This window comes from Lissotriton helveticus, chromosome 7 (genome assembly GCF_964261635.1).
Source record: "Lissotriton helveticus chromosome 7, aLisHel1.1, whole genome shotgun sequence".
NCBI lineage: Eukaryota > Metazoa > Chordata > Amphibia > Caudata > Salamandridae > Lissotriton > Lissotriton helveticus.
Genome location: NC_136068.1, coordinates 143032113 through 143053460, shown reverse-complemented (window position 1 = coordinate 143053460; position 21348 = coordinate 143032113). Strand labels below are relative to the sequence as shown.

The following is a 21348-nucleotide window of genomic DNA, read 5'->3' as shown; positions in this document are numbered from 1 at the left end:
TAACTTGTTAATGCACGAGGACTGAGTAGGGAAGAAGTCGACAGAATCGGTATTTGGAGCATAAACATTTACAAGGGATATAGCTTCACCTCCCAGAATACCCTTTGCGAGCACATACCCACCCTCGAGGCCCGTAATTACCTCAACGGATCAAAAAGGGAGTGAGTGATGCACTAAAATGCACACTGCCCATGAGTAAGTGCTGTAGCAGGAGAAGAAACAATTCCCACCCCAAGTGGATGCAAAACTGTGAGCGGGTAGTGGGTCAAAATGGGTCTCTTGCAGGAATGCGATTTGGATAGTGTGTCGAGTCAAATATGCTAATATTAGTCTTCTTTTACAAGCATTGTCACGCACCAGAGGAAAACGGTGTTCACAATCTGCAGTATAAAAAAAGAAGGTGCTCCATACCTGCATTTAACATGGCAAACTTAGTCATACATCAAAAACACCCGTTCAACCCCTTCCCACCCCCCCACCCCCATCAGATACACAACAAGGCACCCGGCGAATCCCAATAGAACATGCCCAAAAAGGAGTGCATAATCAAAAAGAAAAATAAAGGAAACGAAGAAAACGGATAGTCATCCTTCGGGGGATGGCGAAGTTCCGTGGAGCCATCAGATGATATAGTAAACACAAACAGTAATTCCCACTTAACCAAGAGTAATTGTAAGGTTGTCCATCAGCCCCATCAGTGTGTGTAAAGAGCATTACGGATATTGGGCAGACCTACAGTGTTGCATGGCACTTACAAACCTGTAGGCTCCCTGCATCAAGCAAATGAAAAGTACATTGTATTATTTGATACGCGAGTCCTGCACAGAGATAACAAGGTCATCTTGAAGTCGAAGATCATGGGCCAGGTATTGTGTCGTTCTCTCGTCGGTGCCGCAATGTGGATGGTTCATGCTTCTTCCAGAACTTCGCTGCGTCGTCTGGTGAATCAAACACATGAGTCCTGCTATCAAACTGAATGCGAAGTCTAGCAGGATAGAGCATTGCATATTTGATGTTCGCCTTTTGGAGAGAACGTTTGACATTTATGTACTTGCGCCTGGCTTCCTGCACCATTGGTGTGAAATCTGGGAACATGGAAATAGTGGATCCCTGGTAATGGAGTGTTGCTCGTTCCCTGGCTAGTTTAAGGGCCACATCATGATCGCTGTAGTTGAGGAGTTTCGCAAGTATTATCCTCGGGGGAGCACCGGGGGCGGGTTTGGTCCCCTAAGTCCGATGGGCTCGTTTGACTGAAACCGCTGTAGAAAAGGTGTCCCTCCCAAATAGATCCATCAGGACTGTCTCGAGAAACTTCGCCATAGGCCCGGTGTTTGTGGATTCTGCAATTCCTGCGACACGGATATTACTGCGGCGTGAACGTGCCTCCAAATCGTCGGTTTACGCGGCAAGTTCTTTGAGGAGGGATTCCGATCGTTCGAGACATCGTTGCAGAGACGGTTGTGCATCCTACAGGTCCGAGATGCGCTGCTCTGCTCCTCCTATGCATGTGTCCTGGGCCTCCATGCGACTGTGAATGTCATCTAGTCTGCTGGTTAAAGTGTCCAAGCGTATGTCGATGGCACGGAAACCCGCTCGGAGTTCAGCCATTATGGCAGCGGTGCCCACTAGTTGGGTCCCCTCTTCTGCAGCAGCTCCTCCAGATTCTTCCCTTCTGGAGGGTTTGCCCCCTTCTAAACTCAATGGGCGTTGTTTGGGATCTGAGCGCCCCATTTTTAAACTGCTGGTGTTGGTTCGTAGGTAATAAACACAGGTCGCCAGTACTGGCCCGGTGGGAGATTCGCCTCAAAGAAGGGCCACTTGTGATGAGTGGTATGTTCACTATGACTGATAGGGGGACCAGGGCAACAGCCTCCAACCAATGTACCTCGCGCTGAACGTTGGGCAGTTGAACTTGCTTGTATTGCAGGAAAGCAGCGATACAGATGTGATGTTTGTGTTCGGGAGGTAAATCAGACCCCTTTAGTTCGTAACCTGGTTAAGGGACTCAGCCAGGAAGGATCACGAGGCGCACCAGACGCCGGGAGTGCCCCGTGCTAAGATGGCGGCCAGTGGTGCGGGGAGTAGGCCGTGGTTGGCAGGGGAAGCATGCGTGATGATGACTCGTTGCTTATGTCATCAGGGGGACTGTACTCGCAGTTCTGAAAGAGCAGGTTTGTGGTATGTAGGCTTTCTGTCAGCTCGTCATTGACTCAGGCAGCCCATCAAGTTAGGATCGGGGATGTGGGTAGACAGCCACTCCCTTCGGTCAGTGCGCATTGGAGGCTCACTCCTTGGCGGGCGACATTGGTGCCTTGGCCCGACTTGAGGCGGGGAGTGCGACAGGGGGGCCCCAGTCCCCCACTGCGGCAGTCAGCAGGCATGGCGTTTCCAGCACTCAAGCCCGGGACCCCGCCTCCAGGCTCACCAGAGTCCCCTGTCGACTTGGGGCCTCCGGAGGCCATATCAGGTCCAGGCTCGGCCCGGGGCATTATTGGGCGGTTAGGAAAACACTGGACCCCACACTCATCGCCGACGGTTCCCCAGAGGCTCTGATGCTCGATAAGGTGCACTGGGGCAGGTGGGGTCACGGATGGACATGGTGAGGGGGGAAACAGGCATGATGGCTCCGGGGCTCCAAAGTCAGGCAACCATTACGGTCGCCAGCTCGACCACGCCCTGCTAGTCTGAATCCTTTGAACTCATTACTAAATGTCAAAACTGTCAAGTATCTCCGGATGGTTGCGACCAAACTGAGCAAAGTCAATTCTACTAGTGCCCTTGTAACATGCTGCTAAATGCTGTGTTTATATTTTTCTGTGTATTTGTTTTCTATTGTGGCTGAGCCCGCCAAAAATGTAACGCCCTTTACGCTACAGTTCTAAGTTTAATTACATCACTGTCAGCACAGTTCACTGCAAACGGACTGGGTTTAGTCATGCTTCCAGCACATTTTGCACATTGCACTTTAGCGACTATTCATGCTGATAACTACCTGGTTTGCATTGCCATAATTGCGTTTTTGCACATTGTCTTAAACTAACAAATGTGCTGCTCCATTTCTTGGCACTGGGCGCTGCCTAGTGTTTTACAATATGCCAATATTCACAACCACTCTTTGCTCTGGTACTCTCTAAATTGCACTGCTTGGTCCTGGACTGGGTCAGTTTGAGAGCAAGATAATTATGTGCCTTGTCTCTTCCTAGTGCTGATTACAGATCTGTCTGCCCTACAATGGGACCTTGCTTTGAGCGTTTTGCACATTGTTCCTTATATTGTGTCAAAGGTTCGTCCTGTTTTAAGTGCATCGATCGAAGAAAAACAAAGAGCTGTCCTTCACTTTGCTTTTTGACCTGTTTTAGCTTCTTAAAATATAGCTCAGCTGATTCTTTTATGTCCTGAACTTGGCTCTGTTTGTTCTTGCAATGTGTTTTTTAACTATGTATGTTGAATACTCTCAATTGCTTTGCTTGCTTGTAAAGGCTTAAATAATCGTACAATAAAATTGACTAGGACTATAACTACTCTCACCCTGCTGAATCCTACTTGATAAAAAAATATTTTTTAATAAACTCCTCCAAATATACCTCCACATAACTGACACAGTTGTCCGAGTTCACACATAAAATTAGGTTTTCTTCACATGAATATGAAACTTTGGAAGATGTACCTAGTGCATCAACCATATTCCAGGCTTTTCGAAGAGGAGAGTTCGAGGGAAGTCTACAACTTTAACAAAATGTCCCTTTTCCCTGCACTTAGCCAAAAAAGATCCACAGCTGGACAATATACTTCATTACCAAGATCAGTATTACTACCACAACGATACGCTCCATACCTTTTAAATTCCTCCAAATATGGTTGTTAACATTAACATTTCTCATTTTACATGTTTTGTCATGCGCCGTTGTTGAATGAACTTCAATAATTTGAGATGAAAGCGACATTTCTTCCATAAGAAACATTGTGGTTTCAATCTCAGACGCTATTTCAATTACTTTATCTAATGTTAATTTAGATGTGTCAATAGGGTCTTCTGAATCATCTTCTTGTTGGTGTTTTCAACTATTCGATCTCAGGTAATTTCATCTTCACATTACTTAAAATCACACGTGACAGCCAGAACCCTTGGTGACGCAACAAAATGTTTTATAGACTCTGCAGGAACTTGATATCGCTTGTAAAATTTGTCTTTCCATCTTCACATTCCTGTGGGGTTTGAAACAAACATCTAAAGTTTATTGCTGAAGCATGTTCATCTATAGTGTCTCCCTCCCCATCACAGTTTCAGTAGGAAGATTTTTCTTCCTTCAGGCTCTAAGCAATGGCATTACAGAGCGAAGTTCTTCTTTTATGTGAAAGTTTCTCCTTCAATAGCATCTAGATATGCTTCATAACTCTTTCCATTTTTCCCAGTCCACATCAGGAAGATCTGGATTTATGAAAAATTATCACAAAGGTACTAGACTCTGTTGCATATTTAGTTGTTTACTGCATCGCAACATTCCTTACCACATCGTAATCGGGCCCTTACTATTTGTAGCCTATGTAGAAATGTGCGAACAGATTCATAAATAAAAATTTGATGACAACCTTCAAAAATCCTTTGGAATGATTAATCAGTGAAAAATAGTGGATGTTTAATATAGATTCCCAGATATCGCGTCTTCTGAACTTTCCCAAACTGATCTTAACGTGTACGTATATTAAAGTATACTTAAATCACTTGTAATGCACAGACAGTGTCACATAAAAAAAATGTGATGTTTCATGTTGTCAAAGAAATTGGCTGAAAAGTGAATATATCACTGTCATACTGTTTGGCTGATAGTCTGATCAATTAATGGAAGGGACGTGCGAATCACTATTGAAACACATGCTGCATCATCAGGATAAAGCAATTGTTTTATTTAGTTAACAGGAAACCAGTGAGGTGTGCATGTGACCGATTACACACACACTTAGCTGACAGGCTGTCTCAAGCCCCAATGAGAGCTGCGCATGGATGATTGGATATGTACACATGAAGGATTCTGCGTATGAACATTGGAAAGCACCTCCAATAAGGCAAAATGGCGCTGAGACATCACACCAACAGTGAACACCAAGGCAGCTCTAGGAAGTGCACTCTGCCTCCAAGAATCTCATCATGCGATGGGTTTTCTGTATCTTTTTGGCAGCATTGGATGCTTAGCTTCTCAGTATCCGGAGGTCAGTCCATTTCTTCTTGCCATCCTGGATGCAAGAGCCTCTCACAAAGATTCCACTCAAAAAGCTGGCTGCTTTTGTCAGCTGTTAACCAGAAGAACATGGGTTCCAATGCAGTGGATCCACTGGTACTCGTCGGCAGTAAGAAAATTATACTGATTATGGTAAGAAGTTGAAACCCTATATATTTGCTGGTACAAAAAGGCGCACCTTGCAGAGCCACGGGCAGGAAGCAACTCTCAAGTTGGTCAAAACAATGTACTACATAGAAAAATCTTTTGATTATAAAAAGATGTTATTTTTGCAGGAGATTGTTGGGAAAAACAATGTTATCACATGAAATCACTGTTAAGTGTGAGGCATTGGTGCCAGCAAAGACTGAAGTGAACGCATAAGGAGACTTGAATAACACAGCAAACCAAGCTTTTTCACACATAGGCACTATCCTCTTAATCAAGAAGAGGAAGCCTGGTGGGTAGGAGATGTTCTCAGCTTTTAGTAAAACCTGAGTTTGATGTACAGATCTACAGAGAGCTACTTCCATGGTTTTGGACCCATGACCTAGGTATGCACAGCAGAAGAAGCAATCAAGGAACATGGTGTGGTATTTGACACGGTGAGATGTTAAGCTCTCCTGTATATGCATTTGAGGGTGAGGCAAAAGATCTTGAAGAATATCAAGTGTTTAAGAGAAAAGAGTGAATGAAAAGCCTTACTGTTGGATAATGGAATCCATGAGACGTATTTCCCCATTGTCATTGCGAAAGAGTTCTGAACCTACCTGAATACGGGACATGTAGTATTTCAGCAAACCAATGAATGGTCCTTTTTGATAGCCAAGGCAATGTTTCAAGCAGTTTTGACAGTACTTTTCTGTTCACGAAAGAAGAAATGGATCCAGCATTCAAGGAAGCATAATACATAATGAAAGTAACAGATTTGCTGTAGAGTCATTTCTGAACCAATGCTACCCACAATCCTTTAGTTTAGACTCTGGATCTTGGAATGATATCCTGATGGTGTCAGAGTGAAAAATGTCTGGTGGGCCGAAAGAATGGAAGGATAGCCTACGCTAAGTAACAGCTGTTCTGCTTTGGAGCAACCGAGTTTGAAGGAGCTCAAAGCCATTTATGCTTTGATCGTTGTCCGTTTTTTTGAGTTTGGTACTGGTTCCAATTGCAGTTGATGAGCAGATACAATTGAGCGGTGTCTGTGTAGGAGTGAGGTAGCAGCTGCTGAGAATCCTGAGGAGGGAGGAAATACGAGCAGGTAGACACTGAACAGAGGTGTGGTTTTGCGAACCAGGGACTTTTACCTGGCCAGAGACAAACCAAGTCCTATTTAATTTCCTGTAAACAATTAGGCAAAATGTAGTCTAGAGAATTCAGAAAGATGACCAGCAAGGTCCTGATACCAAATGACTGAAAAGCTGCACTTAATCCGAGAAGTACCAAGCGGCATGGCTCTTCATCATCCACTGTTTCAATGATATCTGCACAAATATGTCATCACTGGTGGTTTTATTGTTCATGGTAGATTTTTTTTAGACAATCAGTTAAGTGTGGCTTAGATTTAATGGGAAATGGTGGTTTACAAAGAAGTGCACAATTCTCTGATTAGCTTGGTGTCAACAAGGTGGTGTAATGAAGGGGTTCATATGTATTTAGTAGAAATATGTAAGAATCGAGTGACAGGCGATTTGCCAGTCCTGTCTGTTTCTGCAGTGCAGGCGTCAGGAGAGGTGGTTCTGAGAAGCTGTGCTATGTTGTTGTGTAATTGGCTAATTATGCTGATCAAGAGGTCAGATGGTTTATCAGCAGATACTTTCAATTTATTGGTTGTAGGATATAGCATTTTCCAGTTTACGTTTAGTACCATCTATGATCCCTTTCCTGTTCTGATCAAATCATTTGGGCTTCATTTTCACAAACTCTGCTGCTGACGATCTGTTCCGATATACTTCGTGCTACCGGCCACTCTTCTGATGCTCAGTTGTGTTTGCAGCCACATCACACTTGACTACAAAGCCAGTAGCATCAATTTGAACCACATACAAGTGAGGTCAAGTGTCTTTAGTGCCTATCCTGATCTGTTCTTAAACAGTCTTTGGCCTTCTGCTTTAGCAGTGAAGCTAGGTTTAGCAATAGACTAAAGCCATGTCACGGTCTTCTTTTTCGGTTAAAGAGAAAAGAACGTCTGCTGTTTCTTATGTCCAATCATCAACACTAAATAATGGGTGCCATGACTGCCTTTAGACTGGATTATGCAAATCTGTATGCATTCTTCTTCTTCCTAAAATTCGGTTCATCCAGAATACAGCTGTGCCTCTTACTCTGCTCTTCATGCAATTAAATTATGGGAAGCGTTCCAACTTTTGATTAAAAGTATTAATGATCTTCTTATGTTCCACTGGGCTACTCAAAGACCCACGATTGATCCATTCTATGTTTCTGACTGGTTTTAAAGTCAAGAGATCACTTAGATGACATACAATGTGATCAACAATTTTCATGAACATAAAACAAGTGAGATTAATCAGCTGAGAAACTACTGTTACAATTAAAAAAACTGGATGTTTACCTTGGTAACTTTAGAGGTGAGGTGAACTTCCCTATGAAAGTTGTCTGTGGAATTCGGAGGCGACTGCTCTGTAGTACTGGAGCTTTCCTGGATTTTACGACTTTCTTTATACTGATTCAGTCCTTCTGTGTTCCAGTGTCAGTGAAGTGACGGAGGCAGTCTTGCCACTTGGTTCCTAATGAATGGGCCACCATCATCAAATCTGTGGAATTTCAAGAGGATGACCTTCAGTGTATTAGTTTATTGGTGGTGTGGTCGGAAGGAGAGGAGATTTTGCTAGACAGCAGGGTTTAAAAGAGCAATCAGTGTCGTTTATTTTACATTGTGGTGATTCTGTGTGCGGGTTGCAGGATTTCATTAAAGGTCAAGGGTGGTGACTGTGAAGGGGATGTTTTTGAGGGTGGAATAATGAAGGGCTCTGCTGTATACTATTTTATTAATCCTGTTGGGAGTTGCCCTCGTGTCTGTGATGTTTTTGACCTAGTGATACATGTGTGATGTCTTTAGCTCTCAAATACTCAGCTTGGAAATGTGTGCATGGGGAGCAGGTATTGATGGGCTTGCAGGAATCAGGGGGATTCCTACGTAAATCATGCACATCACATTGGTAAAAAAGTTCTCTCACTCCTGACCAGAAAATAATATCTCGATCTCTCGCTTAGAAATACACATACGTTCATATGTGAAGAGATATGGCCCAGTGACTAAATCATCAGTTTCGAATCCATGACATTCTGGTTGTTATCCCAGCACCCACACAGTGTGTGATACTGGGCAAGTAACTGCATGGCTCTGTGCCTTACCTCCCATACCTGCCAACTTTCGAAGCCCTATTAAAAAGTCTAAATTCTAGAATAAAGCCCTACTAAAATAAGAGCACTCCTCCAGAAAATGATCAATTAATGTATGACAAAACACAGCTGAGTCTATAACCTCAATAGCATGTACTTACGCACACCCTCCCAAAATATGTGTCTCCAGAGGGCTACAGTGCCTTAGGTCTCAAATGTTTTACTTATCCCCTCTTTCTGTTTGTGTAACCTCAATTATAGAATATTTTATGCTAGGCTTTTAATGGCTCACTTTGCTTTATACATTAATGTTGTAATATATGTGTAACGTTTTATTTTTACACAAGATTCCTTGGTGGAGGTAGCAGACTCTCTTCCCCGTACTATATGGACTCCCTAAATTCGAAATCTCAGCAGTTAGAGTAGGGGAATATGATTTATTGCATGGGTGATGACTGCTGTACCCCACATCATGCTTTCCTTCAACCTTCTTCCCCCTTTCTCATTTCATTAAATCCCCATCACTCTGAACCTTTTATTTCATTTCTCCAGATACCGGGGCTCCCCATGGAACATATCTTTCCCAGCACGCTTTTCCCAGTGCCTCCCTCCATCCCCCAAACCCCTAGCCCTGCTGTTACTCTGATCGCTGTTCTTGACAGACCTGCTTGCAGAATGCAGCCTTTCCTGTTCCCTGTGTATAAGACAAACTTGAGAAACAAAAACCTGGACAGTGCATAAAGGCAGTGTCCATGAAACTCTGAGAATTGGTTGCAAAATAAAACTTTCATATGGGTCCTATGAGAATGTCCCTGTGGGACTCGAAATAAATTCAATAGCACCAAATTTCTAACTAAAGTTATTTACTGGTTTAAAAAAGCAAGGGTCAATATTTCGTGGGTTTAAGTGTCCCGAATTCCTAGGAAAAATCAGGGGTAAGCATAATACCCCATGGAAAGTCTCAACAATGGGTCTAGCATGGATCCATTTCCCTGTCAGGATACTCTGGGATGTCTGCTTACTCTGCTACAGGTCGGTGAATCAGACAGGGTTGGGGCATAGTCAGCCAGTCAGACTTGTGACTGGTTATGTCACAGCGAAAGCAGCCCTTAAGAGTAAAGTTTGGCATGTGACTGACTCTGCCACAGCCATCCCTGCCTCTCCAGGCGAGCAGCCTTTCAGAGGCGAGTCTGACATGTGACTGACTGACTGCCACAGCTGGAACACGCTTTCAGGGCGACGAGCCTTTCCGGGGAGTGTTTGGCAGGTGACTGGCTCTACCACAGCCACCTCTGCTCTTCCAGGAATTACATCCTTTCAGAGGTGAATCTGGCATGTGAATGACTGGCTGCCACAGCCATCCCTGTCCTTCCAGAGGTGAACAGCCTTCCCGAGGTGAGTTTGGCATGTGAATGACAGACTGGCACATGCCATCCCTGTCCTTCCAGAGGTGAACAGCCTTCCAGAGGTGAATCTGGCATGTGAATGACTGACTGCCAGAGCCATCCCTGTCCTTCCAGAGGTGAACAGCCTTCCAGAGGTGAATCTGGCATGTGAATGACTGACTGCCAGCCATCCCTGTCCTTCCAGAGGTGACCAGCTTTCCAGAGGTGAATCTGGCAGGTGAATGACTGACTGCCACAGCCATCCCTGCCTTTCCGGGCGAGCAGTCTTTTTGACAGTACTCGTACTGCACAACTTACCACCTACCCTTCAGCACTTACAAGCCTGTCATCTTCACTTAACATTTTTCCAAATGAGTCTGTTTGCTTCTTATTTTTGGAAGTTTTTGCAAATGTTTAAGGTAAGCAAAAAAAAACTCCAACAGGCAGTGAGCTTAAAGTTTTCAAGTCACTCCATGCCTCTTAAATAAGTGACTTCTGCCCCAAACAAGGGAGGGTACTCTTACTTTCCCGTGTGGGCGAGGTTCCAGCTGTGTAGGGATGGGGCTCGGGGCTGTGAATGAAGGGATCTGTTAAATGTCTGCATATCTGAGTTGCTTAACGGGGAGGGAGGGGGTGCTGAGGTGAGAAGGGCTGCTAGTTTTTGAGCAGCCAGAAGTGGGCAGCTGGAATGCATTCTTTGATATTAAAGTCTAATATTCATTTTGGCCGTTTTAAGAACTGACACCAACAGAAATGTCTGTGTTGATACCCAGTACTGCGAGCTACCCCTGGAAGTCTTCCATGTTTACACAGGTGTGCTAAAAGTTGACATCCAGCTGTAAGTACCAGTCTCTCAATGCATAGCTGCCAAGCAGCTTTCTGTCACGTATCACTCTCAAGTACTTTCTTTTATCCAAGCAGCGCTTTACATTCTCCGAATTGTTTAGCCCATATTAGCAAAGTTATAATTGAAAATACAAGTCCCATAATGCAACGTGTTTGTTAAAAAGCTGGACCTCGGTAGAAGCTGCCAAACATGCCAAAAAGGAACGCTGGCAGCTGTCCAGTCGTTATTACCGCGCAGAGAATCTTGATAAAGCCTCCACTGTCGACCCTTTCAGTCATATCTGGAGCAACAGGTCCAAGACCTACTCAAAGATAGGAGCTTGCCTTTCACTCTACTGCTACTGGTCTAGATCAACAACCTCCAACCAAATGTCACATCCTAGTAGCAAGCAGTAGATGGCATCCCGCTAAACTAATCCATAGCCTCACTTTCATACATACAAGAATTCTACACTTTCTGCTCACACTACTGTCATTCCCACCTTTTCGAGAAGCTACTCTTGATCAGGTCTAGATCAACAACCCTAAGCCACATCTCACACCCTGTTCGTAGGCAGGAGATGGCTTCTAACTACACAAATACACAGCCTTGCTTTCAGACATTCAAACAATTCACACCTGCCACTCACACTACTCACAATCACAGGTATCAGAGAGCTACTCTTGGTCAGGTTTAGATCAATATAACATATACCCACATTTAACATATACCCACATTTCACACCCTACTGGCATACAGGAGATGTGTCCATCTGCACAAATAAACAGCCTTACTTTGAGGCATACAAGAATTTAACACCTGCTGCTCACACTACTCTCATTCACGCCATTTAGAGACACTACTCTTGATCAGGTCTAGATCAACAATCTCCAGCCACATCTCACACCCTGCTCGTAGGCAGGAGATGGCATCCAACTACATAAATACACAGACTTGCTTTCAGACATACAAACAGTTCACACCTGCTGCTCATACTACTCACAGTCATAGCTATCGGAGACACTACTCTTGGTCAGGTCTAAATCAACCTAACGCACAAGTTACTTACCTTCGGTAACGATATATCTGTAAGAAACAGTAGTTAGTGTTAGATTCCTTACCTTAGAATATCCCCAGGCGTCAGACTGGATCCGGAAAGTTTTGCGTAACAGTACCCCTGCGCGTCGATAGCGTCTGCGGCTCGGCGTCAGACGTCGGTGTCGTGGTTGCCGGGATGACGTCGGCGGCGTACGTAGACGCCGCCCTCGCACGCTGACGTCAGTTCTTGACCATAGCTTTCCGCGCCAGGAATGCAGAGTCATGCCAGAGACCGACACTGGTGCCATAAAACTAGGGCCCCTCAAAAGGAAAAACCTTAACCCTAGATATCGGTCCACAGAACGGGGAGGATGGGTGGGGCGGTAAGAAATCTAACACTAACTACTGTTTCTTACAGATATATCGTTACCGAAGGTAAGTAACTTGTGCATCTGAAAGAAACAGGTTAGTGTTAGATTCCTTACCTTAGAATAGATACCCCAGCAATACCAACCCTGGTGGTGGGTCTGCGGACCAAGATCACACCAGAAAGTCCTGGAGAACGGAACGGCCGAAAAAGCCATCTCTCCGGACTTGGCTGTCCAGGCAGTAGTGTCTAGCAAACGTGTGCAGCGAGGCCCTCATAGCTGCCTGACAGATGTCCTGCAAAGGGGACTCCCCGAGCCAGGGCAGTAGTAGCCGCCGTGGCCCGAGTGGAATGGGCCCTCAGCCCAACAGGGGGCTCCTTCCGAGCCAAAGAGTATCATACTTTGATACACAATACGACCCACCGAGAGATGGTCCGTTTGTGTACCGCCCGTCCCTTATTAGCGCTCCCGTAACCAACAAAGAGCTGGTCATCCACCCGGAACTGGCGTGTCCGATCAAGGTAGAAGGAGAGCGCACGTTTTGGGTCCAGACGGTGGAGCCTCTCTTCCTCCTTAGAAGGAGTTAGAAAGAAGGTGGGCAACGTGATAGACTGCCCAATGTGAAAGGCTGTAACTACCTTGGGCAGGAAAGAAGGACGTGTTTTCAACACAACTTTGTCCGGATGGACAGAAAGGAAAGGAGGTTTAGAAGAAAGAGCCTGGACCTCACTCACTCTCCTGGCAGAGGTGATAGCCACCAGGAATGCAGTCTTAAGAGTCAGAAGACGGAGAGGACAATTGTGAAGTGGCTCAAAAGGAGCGCACATCAGATAAGTAAGAACAAGGTTCAAGTCCCACTGAGGCATCACGAAAGGAACAGGAGGGAACATGTGCGTGATGCCCTTCAAGAATCTATTTACAATAGGGACTTGAAAAGAGAAGGCTGATAAGGAAGCCTCAAGACGGCGGAAATGGCAGAGAGGTAGCCCTTAAGAGTGCCCAGAGCAGAGCCCTGCTGGGCAAGAAAAAGAAGGAAGAGGAGAACCTCTGAAAGAGGGGCAGAAAGAGGATCAATAGCCTTTGCTGTGCACCATGCCACAAATTTGTTCCACCTGCAGGCGTATACCGTTTTTGTGGAGGGACGCCTGGCTGCCAGAATCACATCACATAATTCAGGAGGCAAGTCAAATGGCCTCAACTGTCGCCGCTCAATCTCCACGCATAGAGGTGGAGGCTGGACAGGTTCGTGTGGAGGACCGTCCCCTGCTGCTGCGACAGAAGGTCCTCTTGAAAAGGCAGACGAATCGGAGGATCAACTGACATGCTGAGCAGCTCAGGATACCAGTATCTTCGTGCCCAGTCCGGAGCCACAAGGATGACTTGGGCCCGGTCTTTCCTGATCTTCTTCAGCACCGTGGGCAGAAGTGGTATAGGCAGAAAGTCGTACAACAGACCGCAACTCCACTGGCGACGAAAAGCGTCTCTGAGCAAGTGCCGCCTTGAAAATTCCAACACGCAGAACTGATGACATTGCGCGTTCTCTTCGGTGACGAATAGATCTAACCAAGGCTCTCCCCACAGCCAAAAGAGGCCTTGCGCCACGTTCGAATTCAGACGCCATTCGTGATCCATCATGCACCGGCGGCTGAGTTCGTCCGCCCTGGCGTTCAAGGAACCTGCCAGGTGTTGAACCACCAGGGTGACGCCCTGGTGTTCCAGCCATGTCCAGAGGTGCAGAGCCTCCTGAAAAAGGGTCCACGACCCCACCCCGCCCTGTTTGTTGCAGTACCACATGGCGGTGGTGTTGTCCGTGAACAACTGCCCTACACTTCCCCAGACAGAGAGAAGGAATGCCTTCAGTGCAAGCCGGATCGCCCGCAGCTCCAGAAGGTTGATGTGGAGCCGGGACTCCGCCGGAGACCAGAGGTCTCTGATCTCCTTCTCTCCCATGTGGCCCCCCCAACCCAAGAGGGACGCATCTGTCACTACCACGTGCTCCGGTTGGGGAAAGGGGGAGAGAGATCTGCCGCTGACCCAATCGCGGTTCGTGAACCACCACTGCAACTGTTTCGGAGTGCCCTCCGAGATCCGGACGTAGTCGGACAGGTTGCCCTGATGCTGTGTCCACTGAAACTTCAGGTCCCACTGCAGAGCCCGCATCCGCCACAGGGCGTGATGCACCAGAAGGATGCAGGAGGCCATCAGCCCCAGGAGCCGCAGCGTCAACCTGACCGAAACTCGGGATAAAGGCTGAAAGACCGGAATCAGAGCCTGAATATCCCGAACCCGCTGTTCGGGGGGATAAGTCCGAAACTGCGCTGAGTCCAGAACCGCTCCGATGAAGAGGAGCTTCTGGGAGGGGCACAGGTGTGACTTCGGCACGTTGATGGAGAACCCCAGCAAGTGCAGGAGGTCGGCCGTAGTCTGGAGGTGGGAGACGACTGTTTGGGGCGAGCCCGCCTTCAAGAAACAATCGTCGAGATAGGGGAAGACTGAAATCCCTAATCTGTGCAGATGAGCTGCAACTACCGCCATCCCTTTCGTGAACACCCATGGGGCGCTGGTAAGGCCGAAGGGGAGCACGGTAAACTGAAAGTGCTTGTGACCTACCGTGAAGCGCAGGTAACGCCGGTGGGCAGGCAGGACGGGGATGTGAAAATACGCGTCCTGCAAGTCCAACCCTACCATCCAGTCTTCTGGGTTCAGGGCAGCTAGGACCTGAGCCAAAATCAGCATCTTGAACTTCTCCTTCCGGAGGAAGCCGTTGACGCTCCTTAGATCCAAGATAGGGCGTAGGCCCCCTTTGCCCTGCTTGGGTACCAGAAAGTAGTGGGAATAACAACCACGCCCTACTTCTGGCCCAGGAACGCGCTCGATGGCCCCTTTGGCCAAGAGGGCTGTAACTTCCTCCTGCAGGAGTTGCAAGTGATCCCCCGACATGCGGTGGTACTGCGGTGGCATGGCTGGAGGAGTCGCCTCGAAGGGGAGGGACCAGCCCCTTAGGACGATTTGCAGCACCCACCTGTCCGACGTGATAGAGCGCCAGTGGAGGAGGTGATGGCGAACCCTGCCCCCCACTGGCGTTGAATGGGCCGGAAAGCTCGGACTAGAAGGATTTTGAGGCAGATGCTGCGGGGGTGGGTGCGGACTATCCTTGCCTGTGTCCCCCGGCACCGCCACGGTGGTTACCACGTCCGCGACCGCGTTGAGGAGGATTCTGCGGCCTATGGCTGGCTGGACGTGAGGGGGCGCCCCTTCCTTGGCCACGAAAGGGACGAAAGGCGGAAGTCTGTTGGCGTTTGCCGAGGCCTAAGGACTTGGCCGTGGCCCTGGAGTCCTTAAAACGTTCCAGTGCGCTATCCGCCTTGTCGCCAAAAAGGCAACGGCCATCAAAGGGCATGTCCATAAGGGATGCTTGGACATCGCCCGAAAAGTTGGCGGACCTCAGCCAGGCATGGTGGTGAACCGCCACCATCGTTGCAATCGCCCTGCCTAGCGAGTCCGTGGTATCCAGTTCCCACCGAATGGAGTATCGTGCTGCGTCCCTTCCCTCCGCGAGGGCCTGGGTTAGCTTTGCCTGGAACTCCGCCGGGCACTGCGGCAGCACTTCCGCAACCGTACCCCACAAGGAGTGGGAATAACTGCCCAAAACGGAGGCGGTGTTGACAGACCGCAACCCCAAACTTAATGAGAACAGCTTCTTACCGAACTGGTCATACCTTTTGGATTCCCCATCCGGAGGGTCGGTCGGGAATGCGGTCTGAGAAGTTGAGGCCTGGATCACCAGACTCTCAGGGGTGGGGTGAACGAACAGGAAACTCGGGTCGCCCGGAGCTGGGCGGTGGCGTCGGGCCACGTTCAGATCCACAGGGAGGCCTGTGGAGGGCTTGGACCAGGTGCCCAACAGAACGTCAGTGAGGGCCTCGTCGAACGGCAGGCCTGCGGTTTGAGGACCTCAGTGAGGAGGTTAGTCCTCACGGCCGCGACTGGGAGTTCAAGAGCCAAGGTCTTGGCTGCCCGAATCAACACCACACTGTACGCAGCCCCCTCCTCCGTAGCCACGGTAGGAGGGGAGACAAAACCAGTGTTGGGCGAAGTGTCCAGACCACTGGTATCCCTAAGTTCGTCCGCCCAGTCCTGACTCAACTGACACTGCAGTGCCAGAGGGTCCTCAGACCCCTCCCAATCCCCCTCGTCATCCATCTGCTGGAGGTCAGGAAGAAATGATGGAGCCGGATCGTCGGTGAAAGGCTCACCTATCGGCATCAAAGACGGCGCCGTGCGGCGCCGGTTCGATGCCGGATCCGGGAGGGGGAGGGGATCAGGGACGAAGACGGCGTCGGGGGCGACACCCTTGGTGACGACGCCGGCGGAGGGGTTGTGAGGTCGACCGGCATTGACCCGGATCCAGGCCTGGATCCGGAGGAGCCCTGTGGCATCGGGACCGAAGTCGCCGCCGGCATCGGGGCCGAAACTCCCAGTGGGGTCCGCGGGGCCCGTAGGCACCTCGGCGGGACACGACGGAGGGAAGCGCGACCTCATGGCCATGAGGAAGGCGCTGATCCCCTCCGGCGCCGCATTCAGCCCAGGGACTGGCGAGTGTGGAGCTGGACGCGGTGCTGGAGGCTCCGGCGGAGCCGCGTGGGCGGTGTCGCCCAACCCCCGGACGCGTCGCGCGAGCCTCGGGGGGGAGTCAGAAGAGCGATGTCACGTCTTCGACTTCTCATGCCTCGACTTACCTGAGGACTTCGAGCCCGACGAGTGGTGTCGACTCGCTGAGTTGTGAGGACTGTGGCCCCGTGACCGGTCCCTCGACCTCCTCCTGGACCGGGACCTCGAGCGGCGCGGGGCCGACTGCCGGATCTCGTGACGCTTACGGGACAGCTCCCGCCTAGCTTTCGACGCCAAGGCCCGGCAGTCAGGGCACGACTTGTCATCATGGTCGGCCCCAAGGCAATAAAGGCACTAACGGTGGGGGTCAGTAACTTTGAACCCGTCCATTCCAATCGGCACCGGAGTCGATAAAGGACTCGAGAAGATCCAAAACAGATCAAAAAAGTGATTAAGGAGTACTGCTCTTCCCAGATCTGCACATGCTGGCGCGGAAAAAAGAAGAACTGACGTCAGCGCGCGAGGGCGGCGTCTAAGTACTCCGACTACGTCATTCCGGCGACCACAATGCCGACGACCGACGCAGAGCCGCAGACGACGCCTACCGACGCGCAGAGGTACTGCTACGCAAAACTTTCCGGATCCAGTCTGACGCCTGGGGATATTCTAAGGTAAGGAATCTAACACTAACCTGTTTCTTTCATATATATACCCACATCTCACACCCTACGGGCAGACAGGAGCTGTGCCCAGCTACACTAATAAACAGCCTTACTTTGAGGCATACAATACTTTTACACCTGCTGCTCACACTATTCTCAACCACAGCTTTCAGAGACACAACTCATGGTCAGTTCTAATCACAATAACTTATAACCACATCTCACATCCTATTCGCAGGCAGGCGAAATTATCCAACTACACAAATGCACAGCCCCCCTTACAGACATAGAAGGCTTCAACACCTGATGCTCAGACTACTCTAACTCACACCGTTTAGAGACACTACTCTTGGCCTGGCCAGGTCTAAATCAACAACCTCATCTAACATCCTACTTGTAGGCAGGAGCTAGCATCCACCTACACAAATACACAGCCTCACTTTCAGGCATACAAAAATTCCCCACCTGTCACTCACACTTCTCCCAATCACAGTTTTCTGAGACATTACTCTTGGCCAGGTCTAGATCAACATACCAGAATTTTACTCCTGCTGCTCACACTTCACTACTGTTGGTCTGATCTATACCAATAACCTACTATCAACCACATTGCACATCCCCAATTGTAGGCAGGATATGACGTCTAGTTACACAAATATGCAGCCACCTTTCCAGACACACACAAATTAACTTCACAAAACCATAACCTCAGTCTCACCTTGCATCCGGCACATCTCAGCGCAGAAGTAGGTAGGCTGAAAGTTACTAGTTTAGGAATAAACTGGCACGAAGAGGGGCACTGGATCTCACAATGGCTGTGCAGCAAATATTCTCAAGACACCCCCACAATACAACAAACAGCGCTGATGCATGGCTCCTGAGCCAATCAATCAGAGTACTTGTAAAGCACGCTACTTACCCGTGAGGGTCCCAAGGCGCTGAAGGGAGGGGGGGGGTGCTGCTACTGCTCGAAGAGCCAGGTCTTGAGGAGCCTTCAGAAGGTGAGTAGGTCTTGGGTCAGCCGTATGTGGGTAGGGAGGGTGTACCAGGTCTTGGCGGCGAGGTAGGAGAAGGATCTGCCGCCGGAGGTCGTCCGTTAGATGCGGGGGACAGTGGCGAGGGCGAGGCTGGCAGAGCGGAGCTGGCGGGTGGGGGTGTGGAAGCGGAGTCTGCTGTTCAGGTAGGCTGGTCCGGCGTTGTGGAGTGCTTTGTGTGCGTGGGTGAGGAGCTTGAAGGTGATCCTCTTGTCGACGGGGAGCCAGTGTAGGTCTCTCAGGTGGGGGATGTTATGGTTGCGGCGAGGGACGTTGACGATCAGTTGGGCGGAGGCATTTTGGATGCGTTGTAGTCGTCGTAGGTGTTTGGCTGGGATTACTGCGTAGAGTGCATTGCCGTCGTCCAGTCTGCTGCTGACGAGGGCCTGTGTCACCGTTCTTCTTGTTTCGGTCGAGATACACTTGTAGATCCTGCGGAGCATGCGGAGGGTGTTGTAGCAGGAGGAGGATACTGCGTTGACCTGTTTAGACATGGAGAGGGAGGAGTCGAGGATGAAACCTAGGTTGCGTGCGTGGTCGGTGGGTGTTGGTGCTGTTCCCAGTGTGGTTGGCCACCAGGAGTCGTCCCAGGCTGAGGGAGTGGGTCCGAGGATGAGAACCTCCGTCTTGTCCGAGTTCAGCTTCAGGCGGCTGCTCCTCATCCAGTCGGCGACAGCCTTCATTCCCTCGTGGAGGTTGGTTTTGGCGATGTGTGGGTCCTTGGTGAGGGAGAGGATGAGCTGGGTGTCGTCGGCGTAGGAGATGATGTTGAGGTTGTGATGGCGGGCCACTTGTGCGAGGGGGGCCTTGTAGACGTTGAACAGCGTCGGGTTGAGGGATGAGCCCTGGGGAATGCCGCAGATGATGTTGGTGGCTTCGAATCGGAAGGGTGGGAGGCGGACGCTCTGGGTTCTGCCGGTGAGGAAGGACGTTGTCCAGTCGAGAGCCTTCTCTTGGATTCCGGCTTCTAGGAGGTGTGTCTTTAGAGTGCGATGGCAGACCGTGTCGAAGGCGGCTGACAGGTCCAGGAGGATGAGGGCTGACGTTTCGCCGTTGTCTAGTTGGCGCCTGATGTCGTCTGTGGTGGTGATGAGGGCTGTCTCGGTGCTGTGGTTTTGTCTGAATCCGGACTGGGATGGGTCCAAGATGTTGTTGTCTTCCAGGTGGAGGGCCAATTGCATGTTGACAATTTACTCGATGACCTTTGCCAGGAAGAGGAGCAGGGAGATGGGCCGGAAGTTCTTGAGGTCCTTATGGTCCACTTTGGGCTTCTTGAGAAGAGCGTTGATTTCTGCGTGCTTCCAGCTTTACGGGAATGTCACTGTTTCTAAGGAGATGTTGATGACCTTTCGTAGTTGGGGTGCGGTGGCTGCGTCGGCTTTGTTGAATACGTGGTGAGGGCACGGGTCAGACGAAGATCCTGAGTGGATGGAGTTCATGACCTTGCCTGTCTCGTCGCCGTTGACGTTGGACCAGGAAGTCAGGCAGTTGGCACTGGTGGTGTTCACAGGGGGGGTGGAGTCTGGCGTAGTCTGGGCGGTCGTGGTGTTGAAGCTGTCGTGGATGTCAGCGATCTTGCGGTGGAAGAAGATGACTAGGGAGTCGCACAGTTCTTGTGAGGGCGGGATGTCGTTGGCGCTGGGGTTGGAGAGTTCCTTTACGATGCTGAAGAGCTCTTTGCTGTCGTGTGCGTTGTTGGCCAAGTGGTCTTTGAAGGAGGATCTCTTGGCTAGTCTGATGAGGTGGTGGTGTCTGCGGGTGGCGTCCTTGTGCGCTGCGTGGTTGTCCGGTGTGCGTTTGTGGAGCCATGTCTTCTCCAGTTTCCGGCAAGCGCGTTTGGAGGCCTGGAGCTCGTTGGTAAACCAGGAGGCTCTCTTGTTGGCGTGGCTGTTGGAGGGTTTCTTGAGCGGGGCGAGGGTGTTGGCGCATTCGTCGATCCACTTCATGAGGTTGCGGGCTGCGGCGTCTGAGTTGGTGGGTGGGTTCTTGGCGAGGGAGGTGATCAGCTGGTCTTCGGTGACTTTGCTCCAGCAGCGACGAGGCAGCTGTTGGGTGCGGTGGTGCGTGGTTGGTTTCTTGAAGGTGAAAAGGATGCAGCGGTGGTCGGTCCAGTGGAGTTCGGTGGTGTGGTCGAAGGCGACGTGGGAGCCTGTGGAGAAGATGGGGTCCAGCATGTGGCCGGCGGCGTGGGTGGGTGCGGTGACGAGTTGTCTGAGGCGAGGTTGTCGATCAGGGTTGCGGTGTTGGCGTCATTGTTGTTCTCGAGGCGGAAGTTCAGGTCCCCGAGGAGGATGTAGTCCATGAAGGCGAGTGCATGGGTGCTGGCGAGGTCGGCGATGGAGTCGCTGAACTGAGCCCAGGGTCCAGGGGGGGGTCTGTAGATGAGTGTTCCTCTGAGGGTGGTGTTGGGGTCGGTGTGTATCCGGAAGTGCAGGTGTTCGGCGGTGTTAAGGGTGTTGTCTGCGCGGGTGGCGACTTTGAGGGGGGACTTGTGGACGATGGCTATTCCTCCTCCGATTTCGTTGGCGCGATCCCTGCGGGTGATCTTGTAGCCATCCGGAATGGCTATGGCGATGTCAGGCGCCGAGGAGTCGTTCCAACAGGTCTCGGTCAGGAAGGCCACATCTGGGGCGGAGGTGTCGAGCAGATCCCAGAGCTCGACGGCGTGTTTGCGTAGCGAAGCGGGTGTTCAGGAGTATGCAGCGGAGGTGGTTGAGTCCAGTCCTTGGGGGTTTGGTGGTTCTGTCGCAGGTGAAGTTGCAGGTGTGGCAGGAGAAGGGTCCGTGGGTCCGTTTCGGGGTGGCCTGGAAGCAAGTGTGTTTTTGGGCGGCTTGAGTGCGTGGAGGGT

General features: G+C 49.9%; 1 protein-coding gene across 8 annotated transcripts in view; it reads right to left on the bottom strand.

Moving 5' to 3' along the window:
- Positions 1-21348, bottom strand: part of DNMT3B (DNA methyltransferase 3 beta) — a 791643-nt gene that overhangs the window by 534530 nt on the left and 235765 nt on the right. For 6 of the 8 annotated variants that reach the window (XM_078651794.1, XM_078651798.1, XM_078651793.1 and 3 more), the window contains one exon: positions 7786-7987. The exons of the other annotated variants lie outside the window; for them this stretch is intronic. The gene's annotated coding sequence lies outside the window, so the exon portion shown is untranslated. The remainder of the gene's footprint in view (positions 1-7785; positions 7988-21348) is intronic. 8 annotated transcript variants of the gene reach the window in all.